This window comes from Bos indicus, chromosome 12, assembly GCF_029378745.1.
Source record: "Bos indicus isolate NIAB-ARS_2022 breed Sahiwal x Tharparkar chromosome 12, NIAB-ARS_B.indTharparkar_mat_pri_1.0, whole genome shotgun sequence".
NCBI classification, from domain to species: Eukaryota; Metazoa; Chordata; class Mammalia; order Artiodactyla; family Bovidae; genus Bos; species Bos indicus.
The window spans coordinates 32456157-32480884 of record NC_091771.1 but is presented as its reverse complement, the minus strand read 5'-3'; the positions used below and the strand labels follow the sequence as shown (position 1 = coordinate 32480884).

Below are 24728 nucleotides of genomic sequence, written 5' to 3'. Positions count from 1 at the left end.
ACCATCACGTGACCTCCTGCCTGACACCTGTCCAGGAAACAATCCGGTGCTTTTCTCCAGAAGAGTGCTCATCCTCCCAGACACTTCTGCATCTTAACCTTTTCTAGGTGTTTTTGTAGGACTTTTTTTTTTTTTTTTTGCTTTAGCCCTTCCCAATTCCCTCTGGCCAATTCTACTAAGCATAGTGTGTGTGTGTGTGTGTGTGTGTGTGTGTCTGTGTTAGTCGCTCAGTCGTGTCCGACTCTGTGATTCTATGGACTGTAGCCCACCAGGCTCCTCTGTCCATGGAAGTCTCCAGGTCAGAATACTAGAGTGGGTAGCCATTCCCTTCTCCAGGGGATCTTCCCAACCCAGAGGTCAAAGTCAGGTCTCCTGCATTGCAGGCCAATTCTTTACTGTCTGAGCCACCAGAGAAGCTCACCAAGCATAGTAGAAAATTTATTTCTCTTTTGAACAACAGTTACACACTGGAGCAGATATATCTGCTTACTGGCACAAAGCTTAAGCAAAAATGACAGATGATACCAGAATTTCTTTCAACAGGTCTTCCAGGGAACAGGGAAACGCACGCCCATCTGTTCAAGGCTCAAGCCAGGGGCTGCTGCTTCTGACAAACTGGCCACACCTGGTCCCACTGCTCCCTCATCTTCGCTGCCTGCAAGCGGCAAGGAGCTTTTTAAGGCTTCAATAGTTAATCATTCGTAAGAAATAGGAAACAGACATCGAAAATAATAAATAAGGGAAAAACAAAATTGTATAAAACTCTCTGGTAGTTAGCAGTGGTCGACTTCTGAAATACTAGAGGGTTTCAACTTAAAATTAGGGCGTCTCAGACTTCCCTGGTGGTACAGTGGATAGGAATCCGGCTGCCAACGCAGGGAACGTGGGCTCAATCTCTGGTCTGGGAAGATCCCACGTACCTCGGAGCAATGAAGCCCATGTACCACAACTGCCGAGCCCACATGCCCCCAAGCCTGTGCTCCGCAGGAAGAGAAGCCACTGCAGTGAGAAGCCCACACACTCAACGAAGAGAACCCGCTCACCGCAACTAGAGAAAGCCCTCGAGTGTCAATGAAGACCCCATGTAGCCAATAGTAAGTAAATAAATTTTTTTTAAAAGTATTTGGGTGTCACCTTGGTTGGATCCCTCCCCTTCACCCCCACAGGGTGTCCAGTTTGTGATCCTGAACAAACTCTTCACCCTCTAAGCTCCAGTTTCCTCTTTATTGCAAAGGGGAAGACCCTGACGTCATCAGCTTGTTGGGGAGATTAAACGAGATACTGCATGTAAGGACTGGCCTCTGCTGGCCCCCAGGCTGAGTGACATAAGAGAGTGCATGACCGTTCTCATGAATTCTTTCCGCTTTTCTCTTCAACAAGATGATTCAGTCAGAACAGTGTGTGGTTGCTTGATTCGAAGAGCAATGAATTCACAGTAGCCAGAGGTGGAAACAACCCGTGTCCATCAATGGATGAATGGATAAACAAACTATAGCAAATACACATAATGGAATATTATTTGGCCTGGAAAAGGAACAACGTTCTGATGCATACTACAGCATGGAAGTGCTTTGAGGCCATGATGCTAAGTGAAATAAGCCAGTCACAAAAGGCCATAATGTATAATTCCGCTCACATGAAGTACCTAAATGCTCAGAGGCTTCCCTGGCAGTCCAATGGTTAAGACTCTGTGCTTCCACTGCAGTGGCACAGGTTCAATCCCTGGCCAAGGAATTAAGATCCCATGTGCCATGGAATGTGGCCAATAAATAAATAATAAAATGGGTTGAATGCATAGAGACAAGGAGAATGGTGGCTGCCAGGGGACAGGGAGGAGGGAAATGGAGAGTTAGTGTTTAATGAGTACAGAGTCTCTATCAAGGATGATGAAAAGGTCTGGGGTATGGACAATGGTGATGGCGCACAGCAACATGAACACATTTAATGCCATTGGACTTTGTACTTAATAATGTTAATATGGTAAATTTTATGCTATGGATTATACACTTCACCAAAATAAAAAATAATCACGAAAAATACTCCCCAAGGACTTATACACAGACAGGGTCAATGCATTCATTTAGACTGAGTTCCTTCGCCCTTTGGGCCCCACACTGACCTGCCTACAGCTTCTCTTCTGCCACCCCGTATGCCTCCCCGCCCTAAGGCCTGCCTTCGAGTGCCCCCATGAGTCTGCCCAGGCGTCCCCGCTCCTTTCTGAATCACTACTAGGATGCGGAGGCTACAAACACACCAGGCACACCTGTGGCTCAGTGTAAAACCAGGCCTCTCTCGGTTCCTGCCCCACTGCCCATCTGCTTCAGCACTTCTCTTTCACGGGCTTCCCTGGGCCCCGTGAGTCACCTGGACTCCTCTTTTCCACCTGTGCTGACCCCTTGGATGGAGTGACTCAGCCCTTGGATTGCCCGCTTGGCTGGGCACTTGGCCTTGTGAGGTTCAGCTTCCTGTGTCAGTTCCCTGATGACTCTTCAGAGTCTGCCAAGCAGCTGAAGTCATTCTCTGCTTGTCTCCAGCAGAAGCCACCGGGCTCTGAGGCTAGGAACATGAGCGTCACCCATTTCTGCCTTCCCTCCTCTGCCCCTCCATCAGGGCCACCTCAGGAGTACCTAGTCTTTGGAACACGCCCTTGCATCCTGCTAGAAGCCTCTGCGTGCACCTCTGGTCTGGCTCCATCCTCCAGTCTGGTGTGCCCCCTCTATTCTGTGTTCCTCCTCCAGTCTTGTCTCTCTCCTCTGGTCTGTGTCCCTCCTCTGGTCTGGTCTCCCTCCTCTGATCTGTGTCCCTCCTCTGGTCTGGTCTCTCTCCTCTGGTCTGGTCTCACTCCTCTGGTCTGTGTCCCTCCAGACCTTTCTCCCCATCATGGCCAGAGCTGTTGTCCCAAACGCAGATCTGGTCATGCTGCTCTCCTGCCAAGAAGCCCCACAGGCCCCAACCCTGGAGGACACGCCTGGGCTCCTTGCTCACCAGAATACACCCCTCACACAGGCACCTGCCATACCAGCCCAGCCCCTCCCTCACCACAACACACAAACATCTCCCCATCCCTGAGGGCTTCCGCCAAGGCACACATAGCATGGTTTGCCCAGAGCGGTCTCTGCTTACACCTGTTGTTCGGTGTAATTATGAATAGCCTTCTTTTTACTCTCCACAGTGTCCTGGTTTGGGCAACAAGGTACGTGGTCACTGCATTTGCCCTAATTCTTCATCCTTCATGATCTGCTCCCTGTTGGAGGTGTGGGAAGCCTTGCCCACTCGGCTTTCTCTGTGTGACTTCATGACAGTGTTCACCGTGGTGCATTGTTAGGGAACTGTCTGTCTTCCCTGCTAGACTCCTTGATCTTAGGTGTGCTCAGTCACTCAGTCATGTCCAACTCTTCATGACCCCACGGACAGTAGCCCGCCAGGATCCTCTGTCCACGGGATTTCCCAGACAAGAATACTGGAGTGGGTTGCCATTTCCTCCTCCAGGGGATCTTCCCGACACAGGGATCAAACCTGTGTCTCTGATGTCTCCTGCATTGGCAGGTGGATTCTTTACCACCAAGCCACCTGGGAAGCCCATCCTTAAGTCTTGTATATCTTCTCGTCCCCAGCACTCAGAAGAATCCCTGACATAAAGTAGGTGGGCAATTAAACTTTGCCAAAGAGGAATGGAAAAGATGAATTCATTCATTAAGTGAGAATTCTGTGCCCAACACTGTTCCAGGTTCTTGGCAAAGCAGGTGACCATCCACATTCTCGTGGAGTTCCTCCACATTTAAGTGGAGAAAACAGACACAAGTAAGTTTCTGAGCAGATCACTGGCAGGGTACAGGTGTGGAATTTGCTGGGTGACTAAGCAGGCTCGCCCCCAGACCTGCTCTGTAGGTCAGCTCTCCTTGAGGCATGAGACTGTCTGGGGGATGAGGGCCACCCTGGCCAAAGCAAGCATTCGGTCAGAAGGGAAGAAGCAAAATGTGATGACGAGAGGGGGTTCACGGAGATGCTAGGATGCTGGCTTTGACGATGGTAGAAGGGGATAAGCCAAGGAATGTGGATGGTCCCTTGAAGCTGGAAAAGACAAGGAAATGACCCCTCCCTAGAGTGTCCAGAAAGGAATTCAGCCTGGCCCAGACTTTGAGTTTAGCCCAGTGAGGCATGTGTCAGACTTCTGATCTTCAGAACCAGAAGACAAAACATTTAAGCTCTAAAAAACAGGGAGAAGAGAAGAAGCAAGGAAGAGAGGCTAGGTAAATGTGTCCACTGGGAGTAGGACTGGGGGAACGATCCACCTCCAGGCCAGAGCTGCCTCCAGTAGTGTCTTCTTTCCACCCTGTCAGCGTACTTCTGGGACAGTGCATTTAACGGTATGTTTGAATGTTACTCAGAGTGTTATTGTAAAGCTCTGGGTGAATACCCTGCCTTCCTGCCCAGGCACATGCCATGTTAGAACCTGTTCACACTAGTTACATGCTCAGGACCTGCCAACCTTGTCCTGAAAACTTTCCTCGACCATCCCTGCTCCCTAACTCTTACATCAAACACCACTCATTGTCATTTTTAGTAATTAGAATACCAGATCTTCAGGAAAATACCCCCAGAGAGATTGCTCCCATTCAAATATAAAAATGAAAACAACTCAACAGACATGAAAAAGGCAATACCGTCTGTTCTGTCGACATAGTTCGAACAGAAGAAGCCACCCAGGGAAAGAGTCAAGGTACCAGATCTCTAGGATTAAGCATACCCTGGAAAGCCCTAAATATCCTTCCTCCTGGTTCTACTATGAAATGGTCTGAGAAAGTCTCAACCCTAAAACCAAAGCACATCAAAGAAAATTTCTTCTGTTTTCTTTTTTTCTTCCCTTGAGAGATGGTGGAGTAGCAGTTCTGTGGATGAGAATATCAAGCAGGCATTTTGATGATGCAGGTAATGAAGCTGGTTGGAGAAAATGGGAACTGCACTGGAAAATACCAAATGAATTCTTTTGTGTTCTCCTGTTCTAATGCCTGGGTCAAAGCAACCCAAACCAACCGCAGTTCTGCAACACCAGGTGAGTGTTCCAGGGAGGCCAAATCCTGCTCCATCCAGCAATCCATCACCTGTTTGAACCTAAAAGATCTCACTCTTTATCTTTCTGCCTTCTTTCCATGCCACTACTCTAATTTAAATAATTTCCCTGCTGCCAAGACTGCAGTAGATTCTTCTTTCCTTTTTGCTTTTTGTTATGAAAATTTTCAAATATATTAAAAAAGCAGAGGGAATAGTAACCCAACTTACCCATTGAATAAACAACCCAATTTACTCATCATCCAATTTTTCTACAGAAAATTTGCATGTAGTAAAATGCATGGATTTTAAGTGTACAATATGCTTTAATAAATCATATGCTTGTTTGAGGCTTCCCTGTGGTACAGTGGTAAAGAATCTGCCTGCCAATGCAGGAGACGCAGGAGATTTGGATTCAATCCCTGGGTTGTAAATATCCTCTGGAGTAGGAAATGGCAACCCCTTCCAGTATTCTTGCCTGGAAAATTCCATGGACAGAGGAGTCTGGTGAGCTACAGTCCATGGGGTTGCATAGAGTTGGACAAAAAACTCAGCATGCATGCATATACTTGTTTGACTGCCACACCCTATCAATATAAAGAATTTTCCCATCACCCCAGAAAGTTCCTTTGCCATCACCCAGTTTGGCAGTTATCAATACAAAGCCGCGCTTGTTTCATCTGTACCCCTACTCCTGGACATCTCAGGATGACTTTGAAGAAAATCCAGATATCTTCTTACTTTATCTGTAAATATTTCTTTGTATTTCTTTGAGATCACCAAACTATTATTATCACACCTGAAAGAACAATAATTGTTTAACATTGTCAAATACCCAGTCTGCATCTATATTCCCCCAATTATCTTTTAATAGATTTACACTTGGTTCTTCATCTTTGGTCTATTTCATTGATTTTGAAAACCACTTCAGGTGAACATTTCCAGTCCACCATGGTGATTATCTTCTGTGTGCTCCTTAGTCTAGCATACTTGGACTTGACAGATAACTTTCCCATTTAAATTCCAATGCTCCTCTTCATGCAGCTTATCCTCCTACCAAAGAAAACTAGGTTTTATATGAATAAACCTGTTTCCTCATGGCTGGGAATTTGATTATGTGTCTCTTCCCTTTACCCTGCCCACAAACGTTTGTTAAATGTTTTCTGGACACCTACTAAGAACCAGGAACGAGCTTATAGCGAGGGAATCAGTAGGGAACAAGATAAACCTAATTCCTACCCTCTGGGAAATCATGGCTTCCTCCCCTCTCTGCCTGTTGGAACTTCAGTTACTTTAAGTGCTCGTTGTTCAGTAGTGTCTGACTTTTCGGGACTGCATAGACTGTAGCCCACCAGGCTTCTCTGTCCATGGGATCTCCCAGGCAAGAATACTCCAGTGGGTTGACACTTCCTCCTCCAGGGGATTTTCCCGATCCAGGGATCCAACCCTCGTCTCTTGCATCTCCTGCATTGGCAGCATGGTCTCTGTCTCCTCTGTTCTGTTCCTCACTGATGACTCTCGCTCTGTTTCTTCTTTCCTACACTGGGCTCTATTTCTTACTCCACTGAACGCAGATTTGTGGGCTTGTGACCCTAATTTAAGTCTTCCCTCAGTCTCTGGTCCCCCAATCATGTCCCTGGTCAGGATCTCAGAGCCCTGTCACTTCAAATCCATTCATCTCACATCTTTGACCCTGAAGCCAGAGTCCTGGACCAGAACTGATCTTTATCATACTTCCCACCCACCCCCCCCCCTCCTGCACTTACAAGCATTAAAAAGCCTCTGCAAATTGAAAAGGAATGGTTGCATATTATTCTTTTATGTTCAGCCATAATTGTCTTAACCATTGTCCTAATACTGACCTTACATTAGTTTTCAGTTTGTCACTGTTATGAATAACATTTCAGTGAATATCTTTGTAAATAAATCTTTAGGCATATATCAGGTGACTGTCTTAGGTCTGGTTTGTGGAAGCAAAAGTACTGACATAAAATATGGCACAGGGACTTTGCTGGTGGTCCAGGGTTTAGGAATCAAGCTTCCACTGCAAGCAGTTCGATCCCAGGTCCAGAACTAAGATCCCTCATGCCCCAGGGTGTGGCCAAAGAAAAAAAAAATTAAACATACAGCATATAGATTTGATACATAGTGCTAACTTGATTTTAGAGACAGTGTGCAAACATACACTCCCACAGCAGAGAATCTATGTCTGTCTTGTGACATTGTTGCTAACCTTGGGCATTGTTGGCAAACTAGAGAACAAAAGGGAATTTTGGAATAAAAAGGAGCTTTTTCAACAGGATCAAGAGTATCTACAAAAAATATACAACTAGCATCATAGTTAATGGATTCAGACCAAAGGGTTTCTCCCTAAGATCAGAACAAAGCAAGAATGTGCACTCCAACCAAATCTATTTAACAGAGCATTACTTTAAAATGTTTGCTAAGGTGAGATATTTTAAATCAATGTGTATTTTAATTTGTATCTCTTTGTTTTTGAGAATAACTTTTGTTATATTTATTAGCTGTTTGTACCTCTTCTTTCATGAATTTTGTATCCGTAGTCTTTCCCTATGCTTCTGTTGGTGTCCTATGGTTTTTTAAGTTATTTTTGTGAGCTCTCTATATTTTTGTCTGGTATATTTAGTTTTACAAATCTGTAGTTTGCTTTTTTGAATGCCACATTTTTGCAATACAGAATTTTATTTTTTTAATAGTAATCAAAACTATGGAGTTTGTCTCTTTTTAAGTGGTTTGGAAAAGACCCCCATGCTGGAAAAGATTGAGAGCAAGAGGAGAAGAGGGCAGCAGAGGTTAAGTTGGTTGGATGGCATCATTGACTCAATGGACATAAGTTTGAGCAAACTCCAGGAGACAGTGAAGGACAGGGAAGCCTGGAGTGCTGCAGTCCATGGGGTCGAAAAGAGTCAGACACAACTGAGTGACTGAACAACAAGGAGTGGTTTTTATGCTTCACCATTTGTTCTTACAGTACTGCACGATACTATAGAAACTCTACTGCTCCCATATTCAAGTACTAGTTGGGTAGTTCAAAGCTATAACTAATTTAGCTATGAAAAATAGCTTTTATATCCTGCAGCTGATATTATTTGTATCATTACAGTGCATCAGCATGAAAAAAAAATGGCTCAGAGAATCTAATTTGCAATATTGGTTCAAAGTTACAATGTGTAGGATTTATACTCATGAGTCACACTTTCATATGTGGCTCTCAATTAAAAAGATGGTGAGATCGATTATTCAAGAAGCAGAGGAGCATAAAAATGTATGACAGAATTTCATGGGGAAAGATAGCTTAATTTGGACTGAAAGTTCACCTTACTAATTGTTCAAAATGCAAATGGAGAAGAGTTTTCTCCTGTTAAAGAATAGCTAAAGGAGAATTAAAAAAGAATGGTTATTTTCACATGCCATCAATCAATAGTTTATTGAGTATATTGAGTATTGAATTTTCCCAAGGTTATTAGTCTAAAAGGGGATGATTTTTAAATGTTAGTTTATTAAGTGACATCGAAGAATCTTTTATTTGACTTTATTTGTAGCTTAAGTCATGTATAATATCTGCAGGTTAATAGCTGAGAAATTACTGTATTTTTATTATACTTCGTGTTCTTTTGTCTCGTGATGAGTTTGGATATGAGTCAGTAAGACAAGTACAAGAGTAAGTACTTTCCAGAATTAATCTAAGCATTTGATGAATAAGATTTGTATGATATCAGTATTCTCAACATAAAACAAAGGGAGAGTCCAGATGAAGCAATTTAAGAGAATAATTTAGACAGAAGTACAAGAAAGAATCGTGGATTACTGAACTTCAAAAAGAATGCATCTATCAATCACAATTTCAAAATACATCAGTGGAAAGAGAGGAAAATTATGCTACCCAGCACTGTTGAAAGGTGCTCTGATGTTGGAAACACGCACCATTCAGGCCCCTGGCTGCCTTGCTCGCTCTGCTTCCCCTCTGCCCAGTTCAGTCCAGGCTTTCTAGAATTTGCTTTCTGTCTCAGCAGTGTGCCTGCATGGAGCAGGGACTCAGTGAATGGTAGCTATTACGAACACCTTTTTGATAGGTCCTTGGGGAACAGAATCCACATTCATATAAAGTACCAAGACGGTGGGCTCTGGGGCCAGGCTGTTGGATGCAAATCCTGTATCCACTCTTAACCAACTGTGTGACCTTGAGCATGTTATTTACCTCTCGGTGTCAGTGTACTTTCATTGAAAAAGAAAATAAAAGCAGCATCATACTAGCATGTATATCAGGATTAATATCAAGGCATACCAAATACCTGCTAGAGAGTAAGCATTTAGTGGTGCGTCCATGCTCAGTCATGTCCGACTCTTTGTGACCCCATGGACTGTAGTCCACCAGGATCCTCTGCCCATGGGATTCTCCAGGCAAGAATGCTGGAGAGAGTTGCCATTTCCTCCTCCAGGGGATCTTCCCAATCCAGGGATCGAACCCTCATCTCCTGCGTCTCCTACATTGGCAGGCAGATTCTTTACCACTCAGCCACCTGGGAAGCCCAGTAAGCATTTGGTACACTTGAGCTATTCTTACACAGAGGAGAGGAAAACATAACCAGCTAGATAGTCTCTGTATCATTCTCTGCCAGTGAAACAAAACAAAACATATACAAACACCTCCTAAGGCCATTGAGTCAAGTTTAGCTGTGTGAAATAAATACATACTCTTGCCACTACATACACACACACAGATACACACACACACACAAAAGGCTTATGAAAATAGAAATGAATATCTCTCACACACAAAACAAGCCAGAAGGTAGGCAGCCCAGGCTGCTCTAACATGATCGTCTGGATCCAGGCCAATAGTTGTACAGGTCTCTCTCCGCAGACAGCATCCTCATGGCCCCTAAAGGTGCTTGGTCCCTACCATCTCATCTCCTTTTCCAGCAAGGAGAAGGGAGAAAGGGTCGCAGGGCCTGCGCTTACCCTTTAAAATTATTTGTCAGTAGTCACATGCAACACTTCCAAAATCATTCCGCTGATCACAGCCCCATTGAGCTAGGAAGGAGCCTGAGAAAGAGTCCCTACTCTGAGGGGTCACTTGTCCAGCCAGTAACTGGGGGTTTGATTACAAAGGAGAAAATGGACATCAGGGAGGACAGCAGCCTATCAGGTAAGGACCTGGTTCAGAGCAAGAAACATAATGGGAATATTTGAGAGAAATGAGGGTAATCCCCCAACTGTGTATTTGCATCCTTATTTGTCAGGACACAGTTGTCAGTGGTTTACTTCATTGTGTTTTATGTTTTAATCCTAAGAATTATGAAAAGGATTATGGTCTCATCCCTCCTGGAAATGCTCTGCAGAAGAGTATCCAACTCATTCGGACCTCAACTTTTAGAGAGGAAAAGCACTTAGGGAGGATTTCAAAGAAAAGCCATCTGATGACTAAGATGACTAACCGCTCAGAATGATAAAACCGAGGTCGGACCTTTAAGAAAGGGGTGTGAGTCATCCAGGGAGAGAAATGGCTCCAGAGTGACTAAAGAATGATCTCCTGCTACAAAAGGACTCTGCTCCCGAGGAGAGGGGAGGGGAGGAGGGGAGCAAGGATGGCCAGCCAGCTGTTCATTTCCATTGAGACTGGAGAGACACAAAGGAGAAGCAAAAGTGACTTAGGGTGACCCATAAGGAGAAGTGTGCTGACAAGGCGGCATTAAATACTGCAAGTATTTAATACCTCGGCATGTGCTCCTCCCCCCAGAAGGGGCTGGCGGCAGGTAGAGACAGTAGGTGAACCCCCTGAACATCAAAGGTCTTCTCTCCCATGCCTGTTTCCCTCATGGTATAACTATGTTTCAGAGCTCAGAAAAGGGATACTATGATGATCTGAAAGGTAATGTCTGGTTTTGCCTGTGCATGAAAAGTAAGAACAACACAATGTCAGTGTATTGCAGAACAGACCCTATAAGGAGAAAGGAATGAATCTCCCATAATTTAAGATACAAATTATAATAATAATGTTTGGCTTTCCAGTCAGGATGCACTTCATCCTCTGCATGTGTTAAGCAATGCCAAACAAAATATACACAGAGAAAAGAAAAACAGATAGAACATAGCTCAGAAATAAGACAATTACTTATGAGGGCAAGAAAGAGAAAAGAGTTAGAGCCGAGTGGGACCTGGGTCATGGGTCTCAAAACAGGCAGTGGCAACTGGGAGTCTCCTCTATCCATGGGATTCTCCAAGCAAGAATACTGGAGTGGGTAGCCGTTCCCTTCTCCAAGGGATCTTTCCAATCCAGGGATCCAACCTGGGTCTCCTGTATCGCAGGCAGGTTCTTTACCACTGAGCCCCCAGAGAAGCCCTTAACATCAGAATCCAATTATTCACTCGTTTATCAAGTGTGCACTATGTCATGCTGGTTTCCATTTGCATCTCTGACCCCGTCTCTGCTTTCTCTGCTCTGCCTCCTGCCCCACGGTCTAACCTGTAGGACTGGGTTTTATTTGGATTTGAGTACCTGGAGGCACCAGCAGGAGCTTGGAGACTGGCTGGCGTGTTTATAACCCTGGCTTCCTCTTCAGGGTTGCTGTGGGTTGGCTGCTCCAAAGGCAACACTTTCTGGCACCTCAGTTCAGTTCAGTTGCTCAGTCATGTCCAACTCTTTGAGATCCCAAGGACTGTAGCATGCTAGGCTTCCCTGCCCATCACCAACTCCCAGAGCTTGCTCAAACTCATGTCCATTGAGTTGGTGATGCCATCCAACCATCTCATCTTCCGTCCTCCCCTTCTCCTCCTGCCTTCAATCTTTCCCAGCATCAAGGTCAGTTGGGAGCTAACCCCCTGGGAAGTCCAGGGGCTGCTGCATCATTGATGGTCCCAGGGGCCTGGGGCATGCTGGGTTGTCTTCTTCTGCAAGTGGGAGATAGCTGCTGTGCCCCGCCCCACACCCCCTGGGAGACACGGCACCGAGATATTAGAGGCGACTTCAACCACGTGTTGCTGTGTGCCCCTCTGACCGACTCACCAGGTAACCTACCAGGCTGCCCATTTTGAATGGGCACAGGGTATGAAAGGTTCTGAAACAAATCCAGGCTGTGTTACAAGCCCTGTGAGCTGCAGACCCAGTGGCCTGGGAGAATCTGTGGCAGACGGAGATGCTATGGGGGTGGGGTTGGGGGTGGGGAGGGCCTGGGAAGACCCAATAAGAGCCAAGTAAAGCCAACTGCTGATAAATAATTTTTTTCAGTAATTTTTTTGTTTTTACTTGCACTGATTCTTCATTGCTGTGAGCGGATACTTTCTCTAGTTTCAATGAGTGGGTGCTACTCTTTGTTGCAATGAGTGGGCTTCTCAGTGCAGTGGCTTCTCTTATTGCTGAACACAGGCTCTAGGCTCACAGGCTGCAGTACTTATGGTGCATGGGCTTAGTTACTCCTCAGCATGTTGGATCTTCCTGGACCACGGATCGAAGCCATATCCCCTGCACTGGCAGACGAATTCTTAACCAGTGGACCACCAGGGAAGTAGTCCTGCTGATAACTATTTTCGCAGTTGAAAAGCAGCTCCTGGACAGTTTGAGGGCCCCAGAGGGACTGACCATTTGACCCCTCACACCCAGGGCATGCCCAGCAGTGTGCTGTGAGTGATGCACTGAGACCAGGCTCTGCAGGTCTAGAAACCTCAAATCGGGCGGTCCACGCTCCGTGGCACCTCTTCCTACAGCTTGACTGCTCCCCTCTCAACACACACTGGTGGACCGATGGAAAGTTCCTTGCAGCCGCTTGCAAAGAAGGAGAAATTGGCTGGATTTATTCATGGATGTACATGGTAGGATGGAGCCAGACAGCAGGGATGAGCCAACGAGTAGGGGTGGCCTGAAAGAAGGGAGGATGGGGCGCGTCCTCCTGCTTTACTGTAGAAAAGAGAAGGAGGTCTGAGGAATGATCACCTGACTCATGGGCAGTGGTAGCGGGTTCACCACATGATCGGGGATTTGGAAAAAATAGTTTAGTGGCGGGAGGGCGTGGGAGAGACGTGTGGCTGGAATGTGTTTTGGATGTGTACAGAATCTGTACAGGTGGCCAGATTACAATTCCACAGCCTGGCAGGCTTAGACAACAGCCATTTCTTTCTCCATGTTGTGGAGGCTAAAAGTCCCAACAGCAAGGTGCCATGAGGGCTGGTTTCCGTGAAGACTCTCTTCCTGGTTAAGAGAAGGCGGTCTTCTCTCGGTCCTCACCAGGCCTCTCCACTGAGCGCCAGTGGTGAGAGAGCTCTTTGAGGTCTCCTCGTCTTTTTTTCCCCTTTGTTCCTCATTTTTGTTTATTCAAATTTTTCCCAGCTTTACTGAGCTATAATGAACATTTAGCCTTCCTCCTCTTCTAAGGACAACAGTCCTGTTGGATTAGTGCCCCCTCTGTAGGGCCTCATTTAACTTGAATCACCTCCTTAAGGGAGAAGGCAATGGCACCCCACTCCAGTACTCTTGCCTGGAAAATCCCACGGACGGAGGAGCCTGGTAGGCTGCAGTCCATGGGGTCGCTAAGAGTCGGACACGACTGAGCGACTTCACTTTCACTTTTCACTTTCATGCATTGGAGAAGGAAATGGCAACCCACTCCAGTGTTCTTGCCTGGAGAATCCAAGGGACAGGGGAGCCTGGTGGGCTGCCGTCTATGGGGTCGCACAGAGTCGGACATGACTGAAGCAACTTAGCAGCAGCAGCAGCAGCAGCAGCATCTCCTTAAGGGGCCTCCCTGGTGGTTCAGATGGTAAAGAATCCTCCTGCCAATGCAGGAGATGTGAGTTCCATCCCTGGGTCGGGAAGATCCCCTGGAAAAGGAAATACCAACCACTTCAGTATTCGTGCCTGGAGAATCCCCATAGACAGAGCAGCCTGGTGGGCTACAGTCCACGGGGTCACAAAGAATAGGACACGACTTACTGGGTAAACAACAACAACAATCTCCCTTAAGGCCCTTCTCCAAATACATAAACTCATGGATATGAGGAGGGGAAACCTAGCCCCTAGCAGTAATCAGGTGGTCAAGTTGATCCACCCTGTGGACCCGTGGCAGTCTTTCCTCGTCACCCTCGAGCCTGATCCAGGGGCTCATGAACAAAGGACATAGGAGGCAGGGTGGAAGCTGTACACGCCAGTAGCTTATTCCCTTTCCAACTCTGGTCTGGCTTCTTCAGGGGCTGAATGTCCAACCTGCTGGCATCTGATCAACACTGAGACCCTGAGATGGCACCGTGCCCCAAGGAGTCGGCAAGAGACCCCTCCAGCAGAATCAGCCTCAGTGGGATAGATCTTTGCTCCAATCATGTGCTTGCCTTCCCTGCCCCCCAGGAGTTCCACCAGCACTAGCATTCCCGAACTCAGAGACTGTCTTCTCTATCACCACAATGTTGTAAAGAGATGCATTTACAGAGGCTGTCATTTGCCAGTGGGATCTTGACCAAGGAACTCACTGGCTTTATCACATGCTTCATTCTCTAGGACAAAAAAAATCTAAGTCACTCAGTCGTATCCGACTCTTTGTGACCCCACGGACTGTAGCAAGCCAGGCTCCTCTCTCGATGAGATTTCCCAGGCAAGATTACTGGAGTGGGTATCCATTTCCTTCTCAACCCAGGGATTGAACCCAGCATTCCAGGCAGATTCTTTACCATCTGAGTCACTAGGGAAGCCCTTAGAGGAATATTTTTAGGACCAGGTGACATAATTGATTACTTCCAATTCATTAATGATGTATTTTGAATCACCCATTCATTCAATTATCCATTCAATCTCCAACTCAATGACTTTAGAGAAATTATGTCTATGAATTCTTCATTTTTCAAATAGTTTTCAGCATCTTCTAGAAGTATCTACATTCTTCCTGCTGGATTTTCACAGGGCTACTACATAATGGCATTAAACTCTGAATAGCAGCCTTCCCACAAATTTCACATGAAGCTGCTCCTTTTGAAACTAGACAAAATAGCAAAGGAGAACAAAATTAAACAGTCTAGACAATGAAGGAAAAAAATCTGTTTTCAGTTTATATTTTATTAGAGGTGACCTGCCAGTCTGATGCCATGTTAAAATTACCCAGAGTAAAAAAGGAATGTGTAGTTCTATGAAAATCTTCTGTTTATTTTTAAGCAGTTCCCTAATGAGTTATTCATATAACTAAAATTCTAGGTCACTTCATCCACAGAGATAGACTCTGCATCTATTCAATGCTTGCAGAAAAGGAGGTGGAAACACCATTTTCATCCTGCTATGAATGTCCTTATGGATGTCTCCTTGTGTTCATGTACAGAAGCAGTTGTAGGGTACTTACTGATAGAATTGCTGAGTTATACAGGGAATGGGAACATTCACCTAGCAAAGTGTTATCAAGTTCTGCCCAGGGACTGCCCTGGTGATCTATTGGTTAAGAATCTGCCTTCCAATGAAGCGGAAGCGGGTTCAATCCCTAGTTGGAGAACTAAGATTCCACATACTGTGGGACAACTAAGCCCACCAGGCGACAGCTACTGAGCCTGCTGACCCCAAGGAAGATCCCACGTGCAACAACTAAGACCTGATGCGGCCAAATAATCAGTATTTTTAAAAATTACCCATAGTAACACTGAACCAATTGGGCTATTTTATTGCTCCCATCCAGTTCCATTTTTTCCATCTCTATTTCCAATTATTTCTTGAGCATTTACTTGAGCTTTGCTGGTGGCTCAGGTGGTAAAGCATCTGCCTGCAATGCGGGAGACCCGGGTTCAATCCCTGGGTTGGGAAGATCTACTGGAGAAGGAAATGGCAACTCACTCCAGTATTCTCGCCTGGAGAATCCCACGGCCGGAGGAGCACGGTAGGCTACAGTCCATGGGGTTGCAAAGAGTCGGACACGACTGAATCACCTTCATGTTCCACTCTCTAAGCAGTAGATACAAAGTGACTAAGTCCTTACCCTTACGAAACCTACATTTAAATTTTTTGGAATCCACTGTGCCAAAGAAATCAGACCACTACCCTAAGAAGTTTCCTATCCAGTTTATTCTCCAGTTTCAAATATCTTCTCCTAGATCAACTAAAAATAAATAGAATTTTACCAAATTATTTAAATTGAGCCTTACCAATTTCGTGTACCTAAATCAGCTTTCAAATACTACAGAAACCAACTGTTAAGTATCACAGATGCTTGAAAACTAGTTTGAAGAAAATAGTTGGCAGTGGGATTGCATTTGCAAAATGTGAAAGCTTTGTGAAAATTAGGAGCACTAAAATAATGTCTGACAAAGATTGTTCACATAACACTTTTTGCTTCAGCTACAAACTCCAGCGCTAAAATTTTTTCAAAACCACTTTGTATCAGTCATTTTGCAGGAGCATTTTGATGTCATTGTAGTTCATTACAATGGTTAAAGTTACTGTCAGTTTTCCAAAAAATTCTATTTCGGAAATTCCTGGCATTATGAAACTGGAGCCCAAGTAATTTTTCTAATGGCTAAAAAGGTTTCAGTCTTTTGTCAGCAAGTACTGTAGTCAAAATATTTCAACCACAAACTCTTCTTTATTCCCTGAGAGTACAGCCAAGGACCTGAATGATAGCAGAGAGGTGGAGACAGGACATGGCCAGTCAGCAGAAAATTCTGAGTCTACTCAGAGGACCAAAGCCTAATTGCTCACCTATTTCACTTGACAACCAAAAAGGCTGTTTTGAGAAAACTTGTGTGGCTTTCTTTTTAAAGTGTCTCCAAGAGAAATTTTAACAAGTCTCATCAAGTGCTAGTTCCATATTTATGTGATTTTCCCAGAAATTTGACCTAACAAGCAGTTTCACTGGAAATTTACAGACATAACAGAATAATAGTGAAGCAAAATTAGCCTAATTACAGTATAAATTAAAAATCCAAGTCAGTTCAAGGCAATTCAGCAGCTGTACAGTTGCCACTGGAATTCTGGTAGGAATTGCATTTAATCTATAGCTTGCTTCAAATAGTTTGGACACTTTAACAGTATTAATTTCATTTCAATCCTTGAAAATGGACTTTTTTTCCACTTATGTGTGCCTTCATCAGTTTATTTCCTTAATGTGGTATAGTTTTCAGTATACAGGTTTTCATTTCCTTGGTTAAAACTATTAAGAATTTTATTCTTTTTGATGTAGTTAAAAGTGGGAATTTTCCTTAATTTCTCTGATAGTTAGCAATGTAGATATATAGAAATATACCAGACTTTTATGTATTGATTTTGTATCCTGCAAACTTATTGAATTCATTTATAAGTTCTAACAGTTTATTGATATATCTTTAGGGTTTATTTGTATATACACACACATATTGAAAAAAATATGTATTACTTACTAAAATATAGAGTATTACTCAGCCATAAAAAAAGAAAGAATTCTTACCATTTGCGACAACATGGATGACCTTGAGGGCATTAAGCTAAGTGAAAGTCAGAGAAGTACTGCCTGATCTCTCTTATATGTGGACTCTAAAATTTTAAATTAAAAAAAAAAGACAAGATATAGGGAACAGATTGGTTGCCAGAGATGGAGGGGGATGAAGGATGGGAGAAATGGGTGAAAGGAGTCAAAATGTCACATTTTCTTTCAACTTTTTTGGTCAGCCATGCAGCATGTGGGATTTTTGTTTCCTGACCAGGGATCGAACCTGGACCCCCTACAGTGGAAGTGCAGCATCTTAAGGGCTGGACCGCCAGGGAAGCCCCCAAAGTGCAACATTTTTCTAAATAAATAGGAAATGAAATAAATTAAGGATAACTTAATCCATTGTGCTTGATTCATTTACACTTAACTCATCCAAATGCATTCTGTAAGACCCATTTATCATCCAGGAAATCTTTTGAACCTTTCTAAGACAAAGTCTTTTGTCTCTGAACCAGTAAGTTCTAATTTTCCACATGAATGAAGCCTGGGCCTTGAGAGACCGATTGATTTTCAACTTAGATTCTTGAAATTTGAAGTGAAATAAAGACTCAATATTATGTTTATTGCTTTGAGCATTGAATAAGGTCATTAAAAAAAAGAAGAAGAAATTTCTCAATGCAGGCCCAGGTACCCATAGTCAATAAGGGCTAACAATAGACATGAAATTGGTCTATCAGCCCTACTCAAAATTATTATGAAGCAAGAATACGGGATCAGAGGGATAGTCTCTTTCTTCCTTCTCTACAAATACAAAAAGTAAGTTTGCCTGGAAGAGATGGGAATGGCTCCAAGTGATGGTGTTACGTGGAAAAACTAATGTAATCGTTAGGAATAAGTTGACTCCAACTGACTAGTTTTCTCCTTGAATTTATTACAAGTCTGACAATCTCCTAGATGCTTCCTGCAAACTAGAAAACCCTACATTGTATCTGTTTCCACACTTCCAAGCTGTGCCTTACTGTCAAAGCATAACTAGGTCTCCATAAATCACTGCAATGGCTTTCCCAGCTTTCCTTTCAATACACTTTCTGCCTCAAGGCTCCTGATATCTGATTCAGTTCTTCCTCATGGTGCTCTGGCCTTAGCGTCTACGGCAGTTGAAGATATTTTAGAAGCTGGAGGAAGTAGGATTTGGGAACAGAAAAATCTGGATGCAGATAAAGTAGATCTGAGTTAGGGAGTTGAGATTCAGTTTAAATGCCTAATCCCATGGACACACGCTTGTTTATGCCTTTTTCATGGAGAGAATCAAATTCTGAAAGGGTATACTCTGTCTTACTTGATTTTTAAAAATTAATCAATATTTATTTTTGGCTTCCCTGAGTCTTCGGTACTGTGTGGGCGTTCTGTGGTTGTGGCGAACAGGGGGCTTCTCTTGTTGCAGAGCACGGGCTCTAGGCAGGCAGGCTTCAGTAGATGCAGCATGTCAGCTCAGGAGTTGTGGCACACAGCCTCAGCTGCCCTGCAGCATGTGGGATCTTCCCAGACCAGGAATCGAACCTATGTCCCCTGCACTGGCAGGCAGACTCCCAACCACTGGACTACCAGGGAAGTCCTGTCTTACTTGATTTCTTTTTTTTTTTTTAAAGAGTTTCTCTTGTTCATATTTTTTTTTTTTTGCTTCTTCTCAAGATCTCAAATGAAAATTTTAATGGAAAAAAGATTATTTTGCATAATTATTCTTCACCATGTGTTTTTCAATTATTCATGGTATTTCTGCCTCATTACTTTGGCTATCATACAGTGACATTCTCCCGGAGACAAGAATTCTCATTATATGATTTTTATACTAGAAACTCATCAGTTCTTGAAATTGTCCTTGTGCCAATCCACCAAGACAAAGGCAAATTCGATGGAGGTTACTGATACTCAAGTGGAGTCTTCAACTAGAGTCTCACACATAAGAGAACACATCCATGTTTCTCCTAGCTTAGAAAATTTGCCTTGCTGGAGTTAAACTGCCAGTGTCTTCTGAAAACCCAAATAAACCAAATGTACACTTGGCTAATATCTTCACACAGGAAGGAAATAGAGACATAAGCTATTTTATTATTCTTATTATTTAGTGAGCCACGCACCATGAGGGATCTTAGTTCCCCAGTTTAGTTCAGTCGCTCAGTCGTGTCCGACTCTTTGCAACCCCATAGACTGCAGCACACCAGGCCTCCCTGTCCATCACCAACTCCCAGAGCTTGCTCAAACTCATGTCCATTGAGTTAGTGATGCCATCCAACCATCTCATCTTCTGTCCTCCCCTTCTCCTCCTGCCTTCAATCTTTTCCAGCATCAGGGTCTTTTCTAATGAGTCAGTTCTTCACATGAGGTGGCCAAAGTATTGGAGTTTCAGCTTCAGCATCAGTCCTTCCATTCAGGACTGATTTTCTTTAGCATTGACTGGTTGGATTTCCTTGCAGTCCAAGGGACTCTCAAGCATCTTCTCCAACACCACAGTTCAAAAGCATCAATTCTTCAGTGCTCAGCTTTCTTTATAGTCCAGCTCTCACATCCATACATGACTACTGGAAAAACCATAGCTTTGACTAGATGGACCCTTGTAGGCAATGTCTCTGCTTTTTAATATGCTGTCTAGATTGGTCAGGGATCAAACCCATGCTCCCTGCATTGGAGTGTGGAGTTTTTTAACCACTGGACCACTAGGGAAGACCCATGAACTTACTTTAATGAGCAAACTTATGAATTTTGCTTAGTATCTTACTCAAGCCTGGTGCAAAATCACAAAATTGGCTCCATTTAATAATTTTTTAAAAATAATTTTATTTATTTATTTTCAGCTGTGCTGGGTCTTCGTTGCTGCACGTGGGTTTTCTCTAGTTGCAACCAGCGGGGGCTCCACTTCGTCGCGGTGCACGGGCTTCTCACTGCAGTGGTTTCTCCTGTTGCAGAGCGTGGGCTCTAGAGTGCGAGCTCAGTAGTTATGGCACAGGTGCTTAGTTGCTCCACAGCACGTGGGATCTTCCGGGCCCAGGGATCAAACCCGTGTCCCCTGCGTTGACAGGCAGACTCCTGTCCACCACACCACAAGGGAAGTCCAAAACTGGTTTCATTTTAATGTCACACTCCTGTTCGTTTGTTGACCTTATTTTCTAAAGCTATTGGGTGACTTTCATTTCTGAGTTTTTAAAGTTATTATCCATCTGTATGCCTTTACAGAAGCAGTGATACTTTCAGCCTAAAATACCCTTGCTACTTGTTCTCTGGTCAAAGAGTGCCTCCTTCATTATATTCAGCCTTCTCTGCGAAGCTTCCTTTCTCACCCAGGGACTCTTCTATCCCACCCCTTCCGCTCACCTTGGCGCAGTGGATCAGCCACAGAACTCCTGTGTTGCTCACACTCTGTGTCCTCTGCTAGTCCACCTAGAACAGTCTGTGGCCTTCCTCTTCCACCAAGCTCTTTGGAGTCCTTGAAGGCAAGGATCATGTTTTATTCATTTTTATGGTCCCATCCCTCAGAATGGTACCTGTTTTAATCTAGATGCTTATAAATATTAAATGAATTTTGAGTTTTCCTACTTTCTACATTTAATTTACTTCACATTTCTTTTTAAGTTTCAAGCCTTTTCTTACTCTTTTTACAGTTAATGATCTCAAATGGGATAAACTGACCATCAGACATTTAGGAAACCACTTTGGTTTTCAGATCTGTACAATGGAGCTAATGACACAAACCTACTTTAAAAGCCTGTGTTAAAAATAAATGCTGTAGTCTCTCTTCAGAGGAAAATGCTAAATAAATAAAATAAGGGTTCACTTTGGAAAACCATCTGGCAATTTTCTCCAAAGTTAGACATACCTTATGATCAAGCAATGCTCTCAGTATTTACTCAAGAGAAATGAAAACATATCCTCAAGAATATTTCAGTTCAGTCACTCAGTTGTGTCCGACTCTTTGCAACCCCAAGGACTGCAGCACACCAGGCCTCCCTGTCCATCACCAACTCCCAGAGTTTACTTAGACTCATGTTCATTGATACGATCCAACCATCTCATCCTCTGTCGTCTTTTTCTTCCCACCTTCGATCTTTCCTAGCATCAGACCTGGGTTCAATCCCTGGGTCAGGCAGATCCCCTGGAGAAGGGAAGGGCAAGTATTCTTGCCTAGAAAATTCCATGGACGGGGAGCTTGGCGGGCTACAGTCCACGGGGTCACAAAGGGTCGGATACAACTGAGTGACTAAAACTTATTCATACAGCATAAAATCAAGGGGAAAAAAAACAACAACCAAATTTCCATTAAAAGAATGTATAAACAAACTGTGGTATATTCATACAGTGGACTACTACTTAGCAATAAAAAATAAATTCAACTGCTGATACCAGCAACAACATAATTGAAACTCAGAAACACTAAGCTGAAAAAAAAAAAAAAGAGTCAGACAACAAAGAGTACATACTGTACATACATTTCCATTTATGTGAAATTTAAGAATAGGTAAAACTAATCTATGGTTATAAAAATCAGAATACTGGATTATTCTAGTTGGGGAGGGGATTACCTGGGAAGAAACACAGGCAATGTTCTAATCTTGCTTGGAGATATTGGTTATAAGATTGTATATATTAGTATATATACTGATTGTATATATAGATTGTATATATATTAGCATATTGTATATATACTAATTGTATATAGTAGATTGTATATATTAGTCAAAAATCATCCAAATGAACACTTAGGATCTGTGCATTTCAGGGTATATATATTTAAAAATTCTATCTCAATTTCTCCCTCCCTACCCAAATATATGTATATAGACAGATATATATATAATACACACATCCATATGTACACACATATGTACAAAGATATACAATATACACATGCTGCTGCTACTGCTAAGTCACTTCAGTTGTGTCCGACTCTGTGTGACCCCATAGACGGCAGCCCACCAGGCTCCCCCGTCCCTGGGATTCTCCAGACAAGAACACAGGAGTGGGTTGCCATTTCCTTCTCCAATGCATGAAAGTGAAAAAATAAAGTGAAGTCATATCTGACTCCTAGCGACCCCATGGACTGCAGCCTACCAGGCTCCTCCGTCCATGGGATTTTCCAGGCAAGAGTACTGGAGTGGGGTGCCATTGCCTTCTCCGATAATATACACATACATATGCACAAATACATATGTACAAAGTCTAAAACGGTAGGCCACAGCAAGAACACATTTAATTTTGGAATTTATCTTGTTATACTATTATTTTCATACTAATTATGTTTTTCTTAGGATAAGAGTAATAACCATGTTACCCTTAGTCCAGATACACTGATGAGTGAGATAAATAACAGGATCTGCTAAAAAATAGAAATTTGATATAGAACAATTTTACTATGACAAGTAAGGTTTTTTGTTTGTTTTTTACTTCGCAGCTTGCAGGATCTTTTCATACTGTTCATGGGGTTCTCAAGGCAAGAATACTGAAGTGGTTTGTCATTCTCTTCTCCAGTGGACCACGTTTTGTCAGAACTTTTGAACTGTGGTGTTGGAGAAAACTCTTGAGAGTCCCTTGGACTGCAAGGAGATCAAACCAGCCAATCCTTAAGGAAATCTACCCTGAATGTTCATTGAAAGGACTGATGCTGAAGCTGAAGCTCCAATATTTGGGCCACCTGATGTGAAGAACTGACTCCTTGGAAAAGACCCTGATGCTGGGAAAGATTGAAGGTGGGAAGAGAAGTGGACGGCAGAGGATAAGATGGTTGGATGGCATCACTGACTTGATGGACGTGAGTTTGAGCAAGCTCTGAGAGTTGGTGATGGACAGGGAAGCCTGGAGTGCTGCAGTTCATCGGGTATCAAAGAACTGGACATGACTGAACTGAAGTGCAGGATCTTAGTTTCCAGACCAAGGTTCGAATCCATGCCCCCTGCAGTGGCCTCAGAGTCCTAACCACTGGACCACCAGGAAATTCCCAGCTTTTTTTTTTTTTAACTAAAATCGTGTGTATGTGTGTGCACGCGTGTGCTAGTCGCTCAGTAGTGTTCGACTCTCAGTTGTGACCCTATGGACTCTAGTCCGCCATGGGATTCCCTAGGCAAGGATACTGGAGTGGGTTGCCATGCCCTCCTCCTGGGCATCTTCCCCACCCAGCGATCGAACCCAGGTCTCCCGCATTGCAGGCGGATTCCAGGCAGATTCCTTACCATCTGAGCCACGTGGCTTAACACTGCTATCTGTTGAAGAAAACAAAGTCCATGCGCGCAAACTACAGCCCAGATATGACTTATTATAGTGACTGCAGTTAGCCTGTGTGCAGCTGAGGACGACGCTCAGCTGTGGAGATGCTGTCAGGGAGAAGGCAGAGCCTCCGTTTATCCAAGGAGCCTTAGCAAGGAGAATCCTAAGAAAGGAAAGATGACCTGTGGGAGCTGGAAGGTAGTGATTGTAACGGCCAACAACTAAAAATGCCAGAGTCTGGTATTTTTAAGACTTCTTTATTTGCCCCCCGCCCCCCCCCCCCCACCCCCCATCTTAGGGCCTTAGCTGCAGCAAGCAGGATCCTTATTGAAACCTGCGGAATCTTTAGTTGCAACACAAGATGCGGCAGACAGGAATCTAGATCCTCCACCAGGGATGGAACCAGGGACCCCTGCATTGGGAAAGCGGGGTCCCAGCCACTGGACCGTCAGGGAAATCCCCGGAATCTGATTATTCGTACATCTTCCGTTTCACTAGATTTTGCCCTGTGGCTTTCCAAAGTGGTTGTAACACGCACGAACCTACCAGGAAGTGTGTACTATGCTTTTACGCATTGAGAAAAAAAAGGTTTGAAACACGTACAAACCGGACAACACGCTTTCTTCACTACAGCCTGGCTTTTCGGCCCACATAGCCATCCCCGTTGACTGCAGCAGCGAGAACAGACCCGTAACCTCGCGCGCCCGGATGCTGCCCGAGGACGCACGCACACACCCGCACCCGGCGTGGCGTCTGACGCAGGCGCTGACGTCAACACGCTCGGGTCGTCGGCGCCCGTTGGACGCCCTTGAAGGCCCCTTTCCGGGCTGTTTGGCAAGAGCCAAGTGTCAGCCTGTGTCGGTCGATTACCTCGCCCTCTTTTTCGCAAGAAATGACAGTATCCTCACAGGCTCTCCTCGTCCTCAGAGACAATAACCTCACCCCTCAGGAAAGAAAGGCTGTCGGTCGGCGTTTCTTCAGGCAGCGCCGTGGGCAGCCCACAGGGCCTTGAAAGGCGCATGCGCGGCCCCGCCTCTTTCTTTT

General features: G+C 44.2%; 1 long non-coding RNA gene across 1 annotated transcript; it reads right to left on the bottom strand.

Annotated features, from left to right (window-relative positions):
* Window positions 1-422: 422 nt before the first annotated feature.
* Window positions 423-24724, bottom strand: LOC109566835 (uncharacterized). Its single transcript, XR_002181928.2, has 3 exons — window positions 24288-24724; window positions 20802-20913; window positions 423-655 (listed from the first exon to the last, which is right to left on the bottom strand). It is a non-coding gene; the product is annotated as an uncharacterized lncRNA (long non-coding RNA).
* Between the last annotated feature and the right edge of the window lie 4 nt (window positions 24725-24728).